Raw genomic sequence first — 19,493 nt, 5'->3', positions numbered from 1 at the left:
AACTGGAAGACAAACCAGAACAAAGTAACCAAATAGAAATATGAAAAGACAAGTGGATTTTAAAAACACAGAAAAGGACAGAAAAGTCATATGGTTCATAATTATATGTAAGTTCAGTCACTGAAGAAGAAGAGTAAATGGACCTATAAAAAATATTTGCAGAGATAATGACTAAGGATTTTTCAAACTGATGAATAATATCAAGCCACAGAGTTAAGAAGCTTTATGTAGCCCAAGCAGCATAAATACAAAGAAAGCCACACATAGACAAATCATACTCAAACTGCTAAAAACAAAAGACAAAGTCTTTAAGCACATGAAAAAACAAGACATATTTCCTGGAATGAGGCAATACTAAGACTAAGATTTATCACAAAAGCAGTGGAAGTAGAAGACAATTCATTCTTCAAATTGCTGAAAGAAAATACTGTCAAGCAACAATTCTATGCCCAGTGAAATTAACCTATAATAAATAAATGATAATTCATAAGTTGAAATAAAGATATTTTAAGATACCCATTCGTACATTAAACATACTGAGAGAATTTATCACCATCTGACCTACACTAAAGGATATATTAAAGAGAGTCTTTAGTCAGAAGGCAAATGATCCCAAGTAGAAGTTAGCAATGGAAAAAGAACACAGATAAATAAAAATGAAACCTAACCCTAACAATAATTATAATATCTTGTGGCATTTAAATATCTATAGATAGAAATAAAATACTCAATAACAGTAGCATGAAAAGCAGAAGAGAGATAAATGTAGCTAAGATATTTTAAGATCTTTGAATTAGCTAGGAAGTGACAAAATCAATAACATAACAAATTTTAATAAGTTAAGGGTGCATATTAATTTAGGATAATCATTAAAGGAATAGTAAAGAATGTTTACCCGACAAACTATTAGATGAGGGCAAATGGAATTATAAAAGTATTTAATAAAAAAGAAAGTAAGAAATAAAATAAAAGACTGTGCACAACAAGCTTTAAGCCATCTGGGGATTAACTTAACAAAAAACTCACAAAACCTCTACAGAGAAACTATGAAACTCTGATAAAAGGCAAGAAAGATTGTATGAACACATGGAGAGATTCTCTTGTGAATACTCAACAGGTCAATTCTACCCCCAAAATCAGTAAATTAATTGCAACTGTAATAAAAATTTAAGCTTATTTTTTTCAGAGATTCAATAAATTTATTCTAAAATTTACATGGAAGAATAAACAACCATGAATAGCACAGTCAACTTTGGACAAGAAATGAGAGAGAGAGATATCAAAGCACTCTAGAAAGTCACAGTAATAGAAACTGTGCTGCTGCTCCAGAACAAACAAAAGAAATCAGTGGGGCAGAAAGGAGGGCTCAGAGACAGACTCTTGTGAATATTTCAAAAGCTGTCACAGATCAGTGGGAGAGGACAGACTAATTCACTAATGACATGAGAAAACAATAAAATTGGACTCTACCTGATATTATGAAGATGGACTGCCCTGTAAACAATTAATAGAAGACTATGTTAGTGCACTGAGAGTGAGAAAGGTCAAAAGCACAAACCATAAAGCAGAAAAGCTTGGTGGATTTGATTACACCAGAAGAAAGAATTCCTAGTCAATGAAGGATGCCATGGACAAATTAACAGATTAAGGGAAGATACATGCCCTATCTAAAACTAACAAGGGATGGATACCCAGGTTGAACAAGGGACTCTGGTAAATCAGAAGGACAAAGAAAGAACTCTGATTGAAAAGTCACCAAAGAATACGAACAGTCAATTAACTGAAGGAAACCTAAAAAAGCAAAGAAACATATAAAAAGATGCTCAAACTCATAGTAAATAGAAAAATGTAAATTAAAACAACCCTAATATCTCACTTTACACTCAGCACAATAATAAAAATTAGAAAGCTGGAAAAAAGAAGGTAAGAGAGTAGAGAAAAAGAAATATCAAAAGAGAAACAAAAATTGTAATATAATAAATTTAATCCCAAACTTGTCAGCAATTACACTAAATATAAAGATACTAGATACTCCAGGAAAAAAAAAAGATTGTCAAACTGGGTTTAAAAAAACTATCTACTGTTTATAAGGAGTCTTACTTTAAATAGCCGCCTGGGTACTCCTGTCAGTAAGCTAAGCCATGGTTCTGGCGGCCTGCCCCTCAGAGCTCTCTTTTTCTTGGCCGTTTTCCAGGCCTTGTCCTCTGGCCTCCTGTGGATTCTGTGCTCCTCTGTTATTTTCCTGTAAGTCTCCTTTTTGCTTAAAGTAGCCAGACTTTTCTGTTGGTTGCCATAAAGAACTCTGATTCACCCATTTCCAGAACTCAGGCCTTTGCCCCTGTCCAGAAAGAAGAGAATGTGCCGATTTGCCGTTCTTCTCATTCCGATATCAGAAAATTGAAGCAGCATTCAGTGGGTGCCCCTAACTGGAGAACTCATTAATAATTGTTGAGACTTCTCAGATTTGGGGTTCAGATGTAAAAAAATTTAAAAGTCCTCATCATTTTATTCCCCAGGAGGCTTTGCTTTGTTTCAATAAACTCAACCAAACGCCTGCCAGCCACTGCCCTCTCTCCAGGGAGAGAGCCTTCCTCTGATTTGGAGGCTCTCAGTTCTCAGTATCTCTGCTGTGAACAATTTCTTCTGTAGCATCTTTATCTTATTTGGTTTTCCCCCTGCTTATTTGATTTTGAACTGAATAAAAAACTTCCAACTCCAGTTTCAAACCAAAAAAGACCCCCTGCTGAGCAGGGACACAAACTCCAAGTGCTGCTGCGAGTGCTCCTGAGAGCTGGTACCTGAACACAGCATTGGGGTGGGGTTACTGTTTAGTTGACAGGTTGCAAATGGATGGTCTGCAGACAGAAAACAACAGCCAACAGGGATGTTTTGTTTGGACTGAACCATGTTTAAAAAAAAAAATTTAGCAAGCAATTAAAAAGCAGGAGATTTCGCATTTAAAACATCCAGATTTTTGACATGAAAACCCACAGGATGCAGCAGTGTTACCAAAACCAAAGCGGATTCCGTCTTGGCGAGTTAAATCAGACTCTCCACCAGAAGGAGTTGTCTCACAAAGTAAGGTCTATTTGCAGCTGTTGGGGCCCAGGGTAGGCCACCCCAAAATATCCCACAATAGCTTATTGATTATTTTGGATTAAAGTTACTTAAGAAGTAAAAAGGGCTTTCTGCCCCTCCTGTCTCTGTTCCCCCTGAAAGTGGGAAACAAATCTCGCCTGTGAATGGTGCTCTCCCTGCAGCCTGACCCCAGAGCTGGCGATTCAGGGCCAAGAAGCTGCGTAAACAAATTATGAATTTACTACCTCAAACCTAAACTCTGCTGAAGTTCCTCACTGATTATATACCCCAAACCCAAGTTTCTTTGTCCTGTCAATTCTTCACAAAGTCATTGTTTCTTGGTGTAAAAGATACATATACTGCCTACTTTGTTCTCTCTCCAGTGATCATCTTCCTTGTTTTCCCGTATGCATGTAATCAAATTGGATTTTTCCCCTGTTAATCTGGTTTTGTGTCAATTTTACTATTAGTCCAGCCACAAGAACACAAGAAGGGAAGAAAGGGGATTTTCCCCTGCCCCAACACAGCAAATATGACACATGCAGAATCATTTCCAAAGTCACGGCTCTCCCCAAAAAAGGGAAGCGGGGACCTTTTATTTCCCATGGGAAATGAATATTCAAAGAGGGAGAGGTGGGTATTCCCTTGCGCAGACTCAGTTGGAAAACAGGCTTCCATATACACTGCAGGTGATGGTAATGAGGGCTGAGCTTTTCCTGGAGAGATCTGAGCATAAACAATAAGACAATGTCATAGGCGGAGCTCTTGTGGGGAGGTGTGGTCTGGTTCAGGGTAGTTGGTGATTGCATCTCCATAACATGAGGAAAGGAAAATGAACAATTTGCAAAAACAGTCTGAACCCACCCTTGAGTTCCTGGGAGGAATTAGTTGGTGACAGCAGCACAAAGCCCACATCCCAGAGGTCACAATAGAGCAGGTTGTTGCCAGTTCACCTCAATCCTCAGCTCTTCCTGTTATCTTCCCTCTGAATGAAAGGTAGAAAGGGTTATTTGTTTGAAGAAAAATGGATTTTTCCCGTTACTCTGGTCTCATTAGTGAGGCTAACAGTTGTGGAATCTATGCCCCGCACAGAGGGCATGAATAAGAGCTGATACACAGTCCCCACTCGGCTTGCCACACTGTGCCCGTGGCACCGGGCTGCATCAGCCCAGAGGGGATGGCATTTTTCAATTTGCTCCAAGTCTTCGCATAGGCTAGTAGAGGCAGGCATATTTTATAAGCAGCATGTGTCTGTGTTGAAAGAGTGAAATTCAGCCTTCTTTACTTGTTGTGTTGCCTGGCCAGCTCCTGTAGACAATTGCATTTGCAATCTTTGGTTTATTCCTTTTATTCCAACTGTTTCATAAGCTACAATCTGCTGGATTTCCAGAACAACCCCAAATATGAGGAAAATTTTCCCAACTAGGCACTGACAAGATGATGCCTTTTCTCTTATTACAAATACTCTAAACAGATTCTCAGTTTCCCTGCCCTTTTCCCTCTGGGTTACCTGCACATTAGAATGGTGCATGGTCATTCTCATGTCTCAGCCTTTGGTGGGCTCTCTTCCCATCTGAAATGACCTTACCACCCACTACATCCAAACACATCCTATACATCCTTTAAGGTTATAGTGGACAAATATATATATATATAAAATACATAGGTTTTATATATATATATATCTATAACAAATATATAGGTTATACATTTGTTTTGTCTGCCAAGCACTCTTTCACTGAATAGCAATATGAGGGATATTGTGGTTTCCACCCCAGATTCCCACTTCAGGAACCATGTATCTCTCTCTTAGAGTCCAGAAATGTCAGCTGCTGTCAGCTCCTAGCTGCATCCCTCCCAGCCACAAGGACCAGCCTTCTCCCAGGGGTACCCTGCAGCCAATGATGGCTGATGCAAAATTCACTAAAGGATCACCTGAGGCCTCAGTTGCAGCTACAGAGCAGGGTAGCTTCTCCCTCTGCCAATCCCGCCATCCTCACTCCCCCTGCACTTTTCTGCAGGTGCTATCTGCTGAGAGAGTCTGGTTCTGAATCTCTTTCCAGAGAATCCAATCTATGGTCATTGGTACCAGAAGTGGTTATAGGGAAGTAGACTCTTTAGAGTAATTTCAGTGGGATTATAGAACTGAATCACTTAGTGGAGAATTGGCACAAAGATCCCATCACTAGTGGTAGGAGGAATGTGGATAGCCACGCCATACTGTAGAGGTGCAGCTGTTATAACTTTCATCACTGGTGAACCGGATCAGGATCCTGGTGGAAGGAATTGCACAGACTATTACAATATCTCTGGCACTTGATGAAAAAATGGTAGCAATAAGGACTACGGAATTGGGTGGTTGTTGCTGAGTGCCCTTGATTCAATGATGAAACATCATGACATTCAGGGTGATTAACCACCAACTCAAGGCAAAATGTGACAGTCAAAATGTTTCTTTGCAGCATCTAAGGAAACTTTAATCTCTTGCAGCTGGAGGGTGGGCCAGGCTCAGGACTTTATCCTAAAAGTAGAGGAGCTTCAGAAATGGTTGAATTCCCAACCCTAGCGGGTCTTCTATGCCAAGGTCAAGGCCTTAATGGGGAAAGAATAGAACTTTGAATCTTGGAATGGGGGTATCCAGGTAGACACATTTGGGAACCTTGAATCTTCAGGTTCCCCTGAGCTGCCTGGGTCTATAGAATTGGCTCACTTTTCCTTCTTAGAAGTTGGCTATACTTCTTGCTCAAAGATTGTGCAGAGTCCTCAAGTGAAATTGGTATCTTCTAAGGTCTTAGAAGGTTTTAGACCTTAAGGTCTAGACTTTAAGGTCTACCCTCCCTCCCATCCTGGCATCCAGACAAATTATAAGAGTCAAATCCTAGCTCAGTCCTCTTGTTGGAGTGCTGGGCCTGCTAATGGAAAAGAAGGACCAAGGAGCTGCAGAATCTGGCTAACATGTACCTCAGAAGCTGGGAAAGTGTGGATGGAATGGAATCTTGAAGGCACTAAATCAAGGGAAGACAGAAAATAAAGTTGGATGAAGGATTATTAGTATGGGAGCTTCTCCCATGATATAGGATTTAGCACCCCAGCAAGGACCTTGGGAAATTGTGCTAATATGCTGCTGTTAGGGTTTTGAAAACTTGGAAAAAGTGATGGCTCACATTAAGTGAAATATAAATGCCATAACTTCCTTGGCAGATGGTAGAGGAAGGCATCAAAAGTCACAGAGAAGTGGGCATCCTAGAATGGACAAACTATGTAAGGCCAAGAAACCCACCAGCTGACTCTGTCCTGTGAGAGGACCCAGAGGACATTTGTTTACCAAAGCCATAAGAAGTGTACTGGGGAGGGTCCCAGCATTGTTGAGAAGCACAGTGGAGGCTGTCCTCTGTCAGCCAGGGTTGATGGTAGCAGAAGGAATGATAGGATCCTGAAATAATAGAGGCCAGAGAGTGATAATCAAGCATCAGAAGCAAGCTGGGCACAATAATGATCACAATGGGGGTCAAGGCTGAATGGCAGCTAGGGGAAGCTGGTCTGAAGAGAGCTGAAGAGATGATCACTAAAACATGGTGTTCCTAGAGGTGAGATAAATAGGCACCCAACAAGTGTTGCTTATTTATCAAATCAAAAGAAATCAAAGATAGATGACCAAAAGACCAAGGCAGGTGTCCCAATAGAAAGTCAAAATCTCTTGCTCAGATTTTGGACCTGAGCCACTTCTCAGACCTGGAACCCAGTGACTGAAGGAGAGGCCAAATCTCTATGATGAAGAATCCTTCAACAATGCAGCAAGTGTATTGAATAGTAATTCCTCAGATGTATCAGTCAGGGTTGTGCAGAGAAACAGAGCATATAATAAAAATAAGTATAAATATTAACAAATACACACACACAGATATTTTAGGGAATTCACTTGTGCAATTGTGGTAGCTGGCAAGTCTGAAACCCATGGGGCAGTCCAGCAAGCTGAAAATTCAGGAAATAGGTGATGTTACAGTCTTGAGGAGGAGAATTTCTTCTTCTTCTGGAAACCTCAGCCTTTGCTCTTAGACCTTCACCTGATGGGATAAAGCCCACCCACAATATAGAGGGTAATATGCTTCACTCAAAGTCTGATTTAAACGTTAATCACATCTAAAAAATACCATCACAGTAACATCTAGTCTGGTGTTTGACCAAACATTTGGGCACCGTAACCTAGCCAAGTTGACACATGAAATTAACCATCACACTAGCCTTTTCCCAATGGGATCTACTGCCACTTACTCAGGTAACCATGCAATAAGGAAAAAGGGAATTCATAGTCCTTTCAAGGATGTTAGACACAGGGTCTGGATTGACATTTATATCTGGGTAATACCAGGGGATCCATTGGGAAGTCATTTTCCTGTTTCCTAAATGAATAATTGGAATGGACATGCTTGGTAGGTAACAGAACCCTCAGATTGGTTCTTTGACCTGAAGGGTAAGAGATATGAATGTAGGAAGCTCTAAACCACACCTTCCCCGTGCCAAGCCAGTAAGTAAAAAACAATGCCAGATTCCATGGAGAATGTCAGAGATTAGTGCTACTTCAAAAACATAATGAATGCAGAAGTGATGGTTCTGTGATAACCCACTATAATTCATGAGTCTGGCCTCTGCAAAAATCAGTGGATCATGGCTGATAACAGCAGATAACCACAAGCCTAACGAAGTAGCGGCCCCAAAGGCAACTGCTGGTTGGATGTTACATCTTTTCTAGATTAACCTCTAGCATGTGGTATGTGGCCAGTGACTTGCTGAGTGAGTTCTTGTCCAATCCTATTAGGGAGAAGGATCAGAAATAGTTCATAATTCATATTCACATGGGACAGAAAACAGTATACATTTGTGGTCTTGTTCCAGAGTGATGTTAACTTCCTGCTCTCTGTCAGAATATAATCCAAAGAGATCTGGACTGTCTGGACATTCCACAGACCACCACATTCATCCACTATATTGACGGCATGATGTTAATTAGACCGGATGAGCAAAAAGTGGCACTGGAGTGGGCTCAGTAAGACATTCACTCCAAAAAGTGGGAGAAAAATTGTATGGAGATTTAGTCCTCTCCCCCATATGTATCCATCCAAAGTAAAGGACAGATTATTGCATCTCATACCTCCCACTATTAAGAAAGTACAATCCCTGGTAGGCCTCTTGGGGTTCAGAAGACCCAGATGCTAAAGTTATCTGTGGTGGGAGTGGATGCTTTGTGGAGTTTAAGGTAGGCCTCAATAGGGGAATACAAAGTAGACCTCTAAGATTCCAGAGCAAGGTCATGCCACCCATAGCAGAGAATGTTACACCATTCGAAAAAACAGCTTTAAGCACGCTATTGGGTCTTGGCAAATGGAACATCTGGCTATGGACATCAAGTGATCACATAGCCAAAACTACCATCCTGAACTGAATTCTGTAGACTTACCAAGTCCTAAGGTCAGCTGGCCAAGCAGCAATCCATTAAAAGGTGGAAATGATATATCTAGGATTAAGCACAAGGAGGGTCAGAAGGTACAAGTTGTGTAAACAGGTAGCCCAAACCCCCATGGCATCCATCACTTTTGCACTGCCCTCTCCTCCAGCTCACAGTGGTGGCTATATGAGAGTTTCTCTTATCACCAGTGGAAAGGAAAGGGCCGAACTTGTTTTGTGGGTGGGTCAGGTTGTGTCACAGTGTGTCGAAAACAGATGGCAGCTGCACTATTTGAGAATGACCCTGAAATAGCAATGAAGGAAAATTCTCCAAGGGGTAGAGATCCAGGCAGCATACCTGGTCACCCTATTGTGAAAAAAGAAGAGGCTCAAGGTAAGAATATACAGAGACTCATAGGCAATTGTGAGTGGCCCCGCTAGTTGGTCACGGCCTGGAAGGAGAAGGATTGGAAAGTGAGGAACTAAGAGGTCTGGATGGAACCATGAGATAATACCACACATTGATGCCCACCAAAGAGTATCCACCATGGAAGAGGTTCTGAACAACAAGCTAGACAGGATTGGAAAGTTCACGTCAACCTCTCCAGAGCTGGTACAAGGGGGATATGAATGGAGTAGCCCCATGGCAGAGATGGAGGCCATACGTGGGCCCCAAAGCAAGAGCTTCCATTCACCAATTCTTGTCTAGCTGTTGGGGCTGCCAAATGTCCAACCTGCCAGCAACAGAGACTGACTCTGAACCCTGACACAGCACCACTCCTTGAGGAGACCAACCATCCACGGATACAATTGATTTGACTGCGATGACACATTCTCAGTATGGTTTGCCTTTCCTGTCCATTGGGCTTTAGCCATTATCTGAAAACTTACAAAGTATTTATTTCATCCATCTACAAATGATCCTATAAACATTATTTCAGGCCAAGGGACTTACTTTATGAAAAAGGAAGTGTGGCCACAGCACAAAGAATCCACCTGTCTTGTTACATACTGCACCACCCAGAAGCTGCCAGCCTGAGAGAGAATGCCTCTCAAAGATGCTGCTTGTAGATGATACCCTGTGAGGTTGGGTTGCCATCCTCCAGGAAGCATATGCAACCTAAATCAATGACCATTATATGGTTGTGTGTCCCTGTGGGGCTGAATAGGAGTGGTCACACTTACCAATGCTCTCAACGATCCACTTTGGGACTTTGGGCCTCCCATCTCCGTTACTTCAGGGTCTGAGGCAAGGGAAAGAGTCACCATCTTGGCAGGGATTATTGATTCTGGTCATCAGGAAGAGGTAGGATTGATGTTGCACGAAGAGCAGGGAAAAATACGTTTAGCATTTGAGTAATCTATTGAGAGTCTCTTGGTGCTTCTATGTCTAGTTTTCATGGTGAATGGCCATCAGCAGTGATGGCCTGAGAAGCACATGGTAACAAGGGTTTCAGACCCCTCAGAGATGAAGGTCTGGGTCATCCCAACAGGCTGCAGCTAAAGTGAGTCGAATCTAGAATGGGTTGAAGAGGTGGGGACTATGACCATCAGTTATAACCTCAAGAGCAACCTACAACCTTCTCTTGTAAATTTCCCTCAAAACAAGGCCAATCAAAATTCTGGAGCAGCTACTCCCATAAGGAATGAACTTATCATAAGAAGCAAGTAGGTATGAGCAGTGCAAAGAGTGGACAGTCCTGAGTGCTGTGGTGCACTGCCCAATGCTCTTTTTAGGGACAATGAACCCGTTCTGCAGTGTCTAGGAATATCAGCTGCTGATGGCTCACAGCTGTGTCCCTTACTGGGTATTACCCTTGGCTTCAGAGATCTGCCTCACCCAAGGTTATATCATCTCCTGGGGAAATGGCCTGGAACAATTACTGGCTGAAGTGAGGACACAGAGGTTTGACCCACTTATCTCAGCTTGGGACAATTCTCAGCCCCAGGGCTCCCTGTAGGATAAGCTGAGGCCTCAGGTGCAACCACATTGCAGGTCAGCTTCTCTCTCTGCCCAAACCCACCTTCCTTTCTTCCTTACAGGTGTGTCCCGAGAGCACTCTTCCATAAACCTTCTGCATGTAGTTTCCCATCTCAGAGTCTTTTTCCAGGGAACCTAACCTATTGCAAGCAATCACCTTCTCTGAAGGAACTTCTCTCCCAATGCCAGTCACATGGGTCTAGGAGGAGCCAACAATCATAGCGCCAGACCCCCATGGGCTGAGGGATAAAGTGACTCCCAAGCCAGTCTACAATAAACGAGAATGAAAGCAACAGAGTCAAGGAAAAGTTAAAGAAAAAGAGTCTTGATGTAAGTCATGATTTGGGGCATGCTAGATGCTCTAGTTCCTTCTTTCATTAGATTTAGTTGTTTAGTTTTCTTTTGAGACTTGTAGGAGGTTTGAGGGATTTGAGGCTGATCAAGGAAAAAGGTATGACCAGGACAGGTAGTAACACACTAGCTTTATTGGGTTGTGCTTGGACAGACAAGACAGATAATGAGAGGGGAAGTTCCTCCCAGCATGAGACCATCCATCAAGAGGCTGCAACAAGGGAGTCCCCATCTAGAAAGGGAGGGGGCAAGGGACCTTTTAGAGGAGAGGAGGATCGAAGAGGGGGCTCATGTGTCTAGGTGACATTGCTCAGCAGCCCAAAAGGTAGTCTCTGGGGTAGAGAACTCCAAAGGGCCTTAGCAGTTTGGGGTCCTATAACCATAGGTTCTATCTTACCAATGGCCAGCAGACGTGGGATGAGATTTCATGGGGAATGCACAGCAGGCAGACTCCAAATGGCTAAAAATGTGATCACTTGGACTATTTTTAAAATACTTGGATTGTGAAAATTTGAGTTTGGTGCCAATGGACTTTGAACTAAAGAGTCTCAACCTGCAGTGAAGAAGCAAACAACCTAGGGGCCAATAGGCTATCTTTGGCTCATTTACATAAGTCCATAAACTACTACTCTATCCTTTCAAAAAATGCCTTTGGCGCTTAAGCTCATTTGAGTTGAGGCTCTGACAGTTGCAAACAAGAAGTCCTGTCTGACACAAAAGTCTAGCTTAAGCCTAACTGTCTTCATGAATCTGTGTACAATGATTTCTCCTCCTCTCTGTCTGCTCTGGGCCGTGAGGTCAGTACTATACTCCTCAGCACGTGATTCTGTCTCGCATTATTCTGTAGTTTCATGTTTTGTCTTTCCTGGCCTCTCTAGCTTGTTAGCTCTTTGAGGGCATTCCTTGCCTGATGCCCTACTTTCGTCAGGGCCCCTGTGCGTGGAGTTGCCTGGCGGCAGTGGCTGCTTCCTTTCCTCTGCAATTAGGAGCGTCCTTGTCCGCCTCTGTACAGGCCTCAGGTTCGCCAATGTGGGGATCGGCTTCCTCTACAATAGGAAAGATGTGAGAGTTCCAGAACTGACCCAAAATGTTGTCTGAGTTGCTAAGGCTCTACTTGGTTCTTGCTCCTTGATGTAATTTTTCTTATTACTTCCATTCCTGAGTGCTCACTAATGCCTGGGACTTTTGACCACTTGCCTTGTTTAGTCCACCGATGGGAAATGCCAGGTACCACAATCAATCAATCAATAGAAAAAATAAGGCCTAGGCTGAGAATCAGGAGTCCTGGGGCTGTGTGGCCTTGGACAAGTCTCTTGGCTCCTCAGTACCTCAGTTTCCTCATCTGCAGTATTATGGTCTGTGCTCCCCCTGTGACAGGCACAGCACCTGGATGGTCTCATGTAACACAACAATGTAAAGTGTATACAATAAAGACCTTGGGCATACAGGACATATGCATCTTGTCTGAGATCACATGCCAGAAAGTACTGAGGCTGGAGTGAGATGTGGATGGTTTTCCCCAGACCCCACCTAGCTCTATTTCCCCATGTTCTCCAGCTAGATACTCCCAGCTGCCCTCTGTCTCTCAAGTCCTGCACACTGTTTCTGTCACCCAGCTTGCACCTGCCTAGTCCCAGGCTGGCTGTGCTCCCTGGCTCTTGCATGAGAACATGTTTTGAATCATAGCATTCTGACTGAGCATCAAACAAATTCGTGAGACTTTGGGCAAATCATTGTGTTTGGGTTTCTTCCCAGAAGACATAAAGCATTAAAAAGGTGGTTTTTAAAATGGATTCTGCTAAATGAAAATGGAATACAACATGCCAAAACTATGGGATACAGCTAAAAGCAGTTCTAAGAGGAAAGTTTATAGCAATTCAGGCCTACCTCAACAAAGAAGAAAAATCCCAAATAAACAATCTAAAAGCACATGTAAATGTACTGGAAAAAGAAGAACAAACAAAGCCCAAAATCAGCAGATGGAAGGAAATGATAAAAATCAGAGCAGAAATAAATGAAATAGACATTAAAAAAACAACAGAAAAAATTAATGAAGCCAAGAGCTGGTTCTTTGAAAACATAAACAAAATTGACAAACCCTTAGCAAGACTCACTAAGAAAAAAAGAGAGAAGGCTCAAATAAATAAAATCAAAAATGAAAGAGGAGAAATTACAATGGACACCTCAGAAATGCAAAAGATAATAAGAGAATACTATGAAAACCTATACGCCAACAAATTGGATAATCTAGAAGAAATGGATACATTCTTAGAAACATACAACCTTCCAAAACTGAACCAAGAAGAAGTAGAAATTTGAATAGACCAATCACCAGTAAGGAGATTGAAACAGCAATCAAAAACCTCCCAAACAATAAAAGTCCAGGACCAGATGGCTCCCCTGGTGAATACCACCAAACATTCAAAGAAGACTTAATACTTATCCTTGTCAAACTCTTACAAACAATTGAAGAAGAGGGGAGGCTTCCTAACTCATTCTACGAAGCCAACATTATCCTGATACCCAAACCAGACTACGACGGCACAAAAAAAGAAAATTACAGGCCAATATCACTGATGAACATCAATGCAAAAATCCCCAACAAAATACTAGCAAATCGAATACGACAATACACTAAAAAGATCATAAACCATGATCAAGTGGATTTCATTCCAGGGATGCAGGGATGGTTCAACATCCACAGATCTATCAACATCATACACCACATTAACAGAATGAAGAATAAAAATCACATGATCATCTCAATAGATGCAGAGAAAGCATTTGACAAGATACAGCATCCATTTATGACAAAAACTCTAAATAAAATGGGTATAGAAGGAAAATACCTCAACATAATAAAGGTCATATATGACAAACCCACGGCAAATATCGTTCTCAATGGAGAAAAACTGAAAGCTATCCCTCCAAGAACAGGAACCAGACAAGGATTCCCACTGTCATCACTCTTATTTAACATAGTATTGGAAGTCCTAGCCAGGGCAATCAGGCAAGAAAAAGAAATACAAGGGATCCATATTGGAAAAGAAGAAGTGAAACTGTCACTCTTTGCAGGTGACATGATTTTATATATAGAAAACCCTAAAGAATCCACTAAAAAACTTTTAGAAGCAATAAGTGAATACAGTCAAGTCGCAGGATACAAAATCAACGTACAAAAATTAGTTGTGTTTCTATACACTAACAACGAAGTAGCAGAAAGAGAAATTAAGAATACAATCCCATTTATAATTGCAACAGAAAGAATAAAATACCTAGGAATAAACTTAACCAAAGAGGTGAAGCCTCTGTACATCAAAAACTATAAAACATTGTTGAGAGAAATTGAAGAAGACACAAAGAAATGGAAAGATATTCTGTGCTCTTGGATTGGAAGAATTAACATCGCTAAAATGTCCATACTTCCTAAAGCAATCTATAGATTCAATGGAATCCCTATCAAAGTTCCAACAAGATTTTTCACAGAAATAGAACAAAGAATCCTAAAATTTATATGGAACAGCAAAAGGCCCCGAATAGCCAAAGGGTTCCTGAGAAAAAAGAACAAAGCTGAAGGTATCACACTCCCTGATTTCAAAATATACTACAAAGCTATAGTACCAAAACAGCATGGTCGTGGCACAAAAACAGACACACAGATCAATGGAACCGAATCCAGAGCCCAGAAGTAAACCCACACATTTGTGGACAGGTAATATTCAGCAAGGGAGCCAAGAGTATACGATGGAGAAAGGAGAGTCTCTTTAATAAATGGTGTTGGGAAAACTGGACAGGCACATGCAAAAGAATGAAAGTAGACCAGTCCCTTACACCATGCACAAAAATCAACTCAAAATGGATTAAAGTCTTGAATGTAATACCCGAAACCATGAAACTTCTAGAAGAAAACACAGGCAGTACGCTCTTCGACATCGGTCTTAGCAACATATTTTCAAGTCCCATGTCTGACCGGGCAAGGGAAACAAAAAGAAAAATGAACAAAAGGGACTACGTCAAACTAAAAAGCTTCTGCACAGCAAAGGAAACCATCAAACAAAATAAAACGAAAAGACAGCCTAACAATTGGGAGAAGATATTTGCAAACTGTATATCAGATATGGGGTTAATATCCAAAATATACAAAGAACTCATACATCTTAACAACAAAAAACCCAACAACCCAATTAAAAAATGGGCAAAAGATTTGAACAGAGATTTCTCCAAAGAAGGTATATGGATGGCCAACAGGCATATGAAAAGTTGCTCAATATCATTAACTATCAGGGAAATGCAAATCAAAACTACAATGAGGTTTCACCTCACTCTGATCAGAATGGCTATAATCAAGAAGACAGGAAATAACAAGTGTTGGAGAGGACGTGGAGAGAAGGAAACCCTCATACACTGCTGGTGGGAGTGTAAACTGGTGCAGCCACTATGGAAAGCAGTATGGAGTATCCTGAGAAAATTAAGAGTAGATCTACCATGTGATCCAGCTATCCCACTGCTGGGTATTTATCCAAAGAACTTGAAAATGCAACGGTATAAAGATACCCTATGTTCATTGCAGCATTATTCACAATAGCCAAGACTTGGAAGCAACCTAGGTGCCCATCAAGGGACAAATGGATAAAGAAGATGTGGTATATATACATGATGGAATACTACTCAGCCATAAGAAATGATGAAATCCGGCCATTTGTGACAACATGGATGGTCCTTGAGGGTATTATGCTGAGTGTAATAAGTCAGAGGGAGAAAGTCAAATATGGTATTATCTCACTCATAAGTAGAAGATAAAAACAACGAGAAACAAAACACATAGCAATGGAGATTGGATTGGTGGTTACCATAGGGGAGGGGAGGGCAAAAGGGGGATTAGGATCACATGTGAGGGGATGGACTATAATTTGTTTTGGGGTAGGGAACATGATGTAATCTACACAGAATTTAAATATATTATGATGTACATCTGAAAGCTATATAATGTTATAATCCAATGTTATGGCAATTATTAAAAAAAATAAAAAATAAAAAACTAGTTAAAATAAAAATAAAATAAAATAAAATGGATTATGTTACATTGAGAATAATGTTATTCCGGGGAATGGACATGGTAGTCATTTTGTGATGAATGTAGAGGAGTGTTTAAAAGTATATGTAATAAAGATGGCTATAGGGTGCTAGCCACTTGGAAAATTAATAAGTAACATAAGATGGGTTTTTGTGCTCCTACAGAGAACAGAGCTATGGAACATCTGGAATCCTTGGCTCCTTCCACTAGAAGGTATGTTTATGTGTCATTTAGTTATTTCTCTTGGTTCCATCCATTTAAATTAGATGGACATCTACTCAGGAAAAAATATTGGGACTTTCTAGGTTTTAGGGAGAGCTGGAGAAATGGAACTGACCATTTTGAAAGTGGCTGGTAGCTTTCCTACTTTCAGCATGGTGGTGGCAGATACACAGAGGACAGAATGGGTGGCACAGAGGAGCCAGGGAGGCCTATTTTTGGAAGATACATCAGGACAGCAACCTCATGAGTCTGTGAAAGAACACTTTTTTCTTTCAAAAATAATCTTTAATGTCTCAATGTTCCACTTTCCGAGGGAATGAGCAGCTGCTGCCTTACAGAGGAGCTATAAATAGTCCTAGCCAGTTTGAATAAATAATAAAGCAAAATGAGGGTGAGGAGGGCCAGGTGTGCTGGGAAACCTGATATGGTTGGCAGCGTGAACAGGGCGTTGGGAGAGAAGAGGGCATCCCAAGCCTGGTTCCTGAAAGTCAAGGGACAGGGGAGGACAGGGCTGGGGTGATACTCCCTGGGGAAACTTCAAAATGGAGCCCTGGACTCTGGCGCTTGAGCAGCCTCCCTGCCTGAGTAGACAGTGCCAAGTGCAGAAGGGGGTGGCGTGGGAGCTGCACAGAGCCCTGGCGTGGAGCTGTGCCTGGAGCAGCTGCCATCGTTGCTGTCAGGAGGCTCTGATCTGAGCAGGGAGGTGTGCAGTGGATATGCAGGCTCAGCACTCTCCCCTTGGGGCTGGGTGTTCATGTTGGATCCTTTTAAAGATGCCCTTATCCATCGAGTGGCTTATCTGGGTCTGTTTCTGAGTGTTCTGAGCCATAGCGAACGAGGCTCCTCTTGGCAAAGATAAACAGAATGCAGGAACCAGTTTCCCATGCACAGAATTACCTGAGGCTCAGTGATCAGGGATTCTGACATGGAATAAGTAAAAAATTCAGCAGTCTCCCTCCTCCTCCCATATTACTGAGCCTCTGTTCCTATTACCATCAGGACATAAATGTTCTATCTTCGCTGTTTTCTCCTTCACAGTTTGAGAAGCTAACAACTTTCTTTGGAAAGCTATGCTTCAGGCCTGAGATGATAGCCTGGGAAAGGAGGAGCAGTGTGCCTTCAGGACTGGGTGCGGCCAAGCCCTTAAGGGAAGTCCTGTTAACCGCTTCTGTGCCAGACTGCCTCTACCTGCTCCTCCAGGGGGAGTCCAGGGATGCCCTTCCCTAGTGGGCAGAGGTGTGGCACAAAGCTCCCTATCTACTCAAGCCTACAAGAGAAATCCAATAGATGTTGTGCTGCCAACAGCATTTTCCAGGACATATTAGTATTTTTGTCTTCTATTTCCACAGAATTCCTGTTCTGGAAGTCTGCCACCTGTGTGGAAAAAGACATTTGATTTTCTGCAGATATAAACTCTTGTAAAAGCCTCTGCCCTTTGACAGAGCAGCCCATGTATCGCTCTAGGTACAGCTCCATTTAAAATCAGGTAAATGAAAGTAGGGGCAAGAACAAGCTCATGAATTAAATTGCTCGTTGCTGGTGTTAACATGTGTACAGTGTGTCCTTGGTGGAGATTCCAAATGGAAACTTTTGAAGCATCCCTGGTGACAGTTAGAGGTCAGGGGGGATCTGCTGCATCTGTCCCCTAGCCTTATTCCCTCGTCTACATGGATGCACACCAGCAACTTGTGCTTGTGAACTAGGCTGTTTATAAACAAGTTGAGGAGAAGAGAAACCACAGCCTCTGTGTTTTAATGTATTATCTATTTGTTGTTGGAGTCTTCCTGGTAGCCATTTTCAGCAGGATCTGGGGAAGCTGTACATTCTGATCAATGAGGCCTGTGATTTCTTTATAGGGGTAAGCACCATTCAATTGCAATTGGAAAGAGTGCTTGGGGTGAAGATATCCCTAGAGAAATAATAGGGGCTTACTGAGGTATGATGTTAGATCCTTCCAGAAAGATTTGATAGGTCAGGACCCTGATAGGGGGTGTCTGGCCACACACCCAGTTGTGTGAGCAGTGCAGGATAGGTTGAAGAGGGACCAAAGAAAAGACCTGGAGAGGGTGTACGAGACATAAGGGTTTATTGGGTCTTATGAGGAGTGTCCAGTGGTGGCCAGGGGGTGTTGTGCACCTGCACCCACTGTCATGAACAGAGAGGGGGTTGCCTATATAGGCAGGGGAACAAAAGGCTACATGCTTGCCAAGAGGAACTGTCCTTGCATGGGCAGCATTCCAAGGATCAGGAGCTCATGTGGAAGGGCTCTGTATTCACTCAAGACATGATGTTCTTTGAGAGAAACAATTACAATACCAGATGGTTGGCATCCTGCCCCTAATGGAGCCAGAAGGACACATGGTGGTTGTAGAACACACAGGCTAGTGCTGGGCAAGAGTGATCCTACAGGAGGGAAATAGATAAAGGGTATAGAAGGGAGTGACTGTATCTGCCAAACCCATGTCCATTGAGGGCTGGCCAACAGATAGCCCCTTGTGGGACATCCTTGGTTAAAGCCTAAAGTTGCTGCTCCTCACCGATCTCCTCCTACCAGGGGAGTCAGAGGAGGTTCCTACAAACCTTCGTTGACTTGAGGAAGGATCAATGGGGACTCCCTGCCCACAGCCCTAGAGGAAGATGCGTCGTTTCCAAGGTGTTGATTAAATGTACGTCACAAAGTCTTGCCCTGGATGAGACAGTGCAGAGACTCCAGGAGGTAAGACTGATCAGGGCTGTCCAAGCAATGTCGCTGCTAACAAGACCTCCATGGTCCTAAGCAGGTGGCAACATCGACTTTCATCCAGTGCCCAGACAACCACAGTGCAGCACAAGGTGGAATAAAATGGGGCACACCCTCCTTGCCCTGACCCTGTTACCTCTCAAGTCTGAGCCCATCCTTCCTTCCAGTCCTTTCTCCCCCATTTCTCCTCTTGAATGAGACCTCTGCTGCCCCAGCCAGGTGAATGCATTGCTGAAACTCCTTACAAACATCCCACTGTATGTGGCTTTCTCCCTTCGCTCACACTCTTTCTCCTAGTTGGAATCCCCTTTTTTTTCCCACCTCTACCTAATCAAGTATGACTTCCTTTCCAAGACCCAACTCAGATGTCATTTGACTTATTCATCATATTGATTTACGTTTGTTCTGTCTTCACTGAGTGCTTACTTTGTTCCAAGAGCTTTACATATATTAATTCTGGTCCTTTCAACAATCCCATAAAACAAACATTATGATCCCCACTTTGTAGATGAGAAAACTTGAGTTCAGAGAAGCTGAGTAACTTGTGCAAGATCACACAGGACTGACAGAGCTGAGACTCGAGTATATGAATGAATTAATGAATT

This window comes from Equus asinus, chromosome 2 (assembly GCF_041296235.1).
Source record: "Equus asinus isolate D_3611 breed Donkey chromosome 2, EquAss-T2T_v2, whole genome shotgun sequence".
Taxonomy (NCBI): Eukaryota; Metazoa; Chordata; class Mammalia; order Perissodactyla; family Equidae; genus Equus; species Equus asinus.
Note: the sequence above shows the minus strand (reverse complement) of the source record.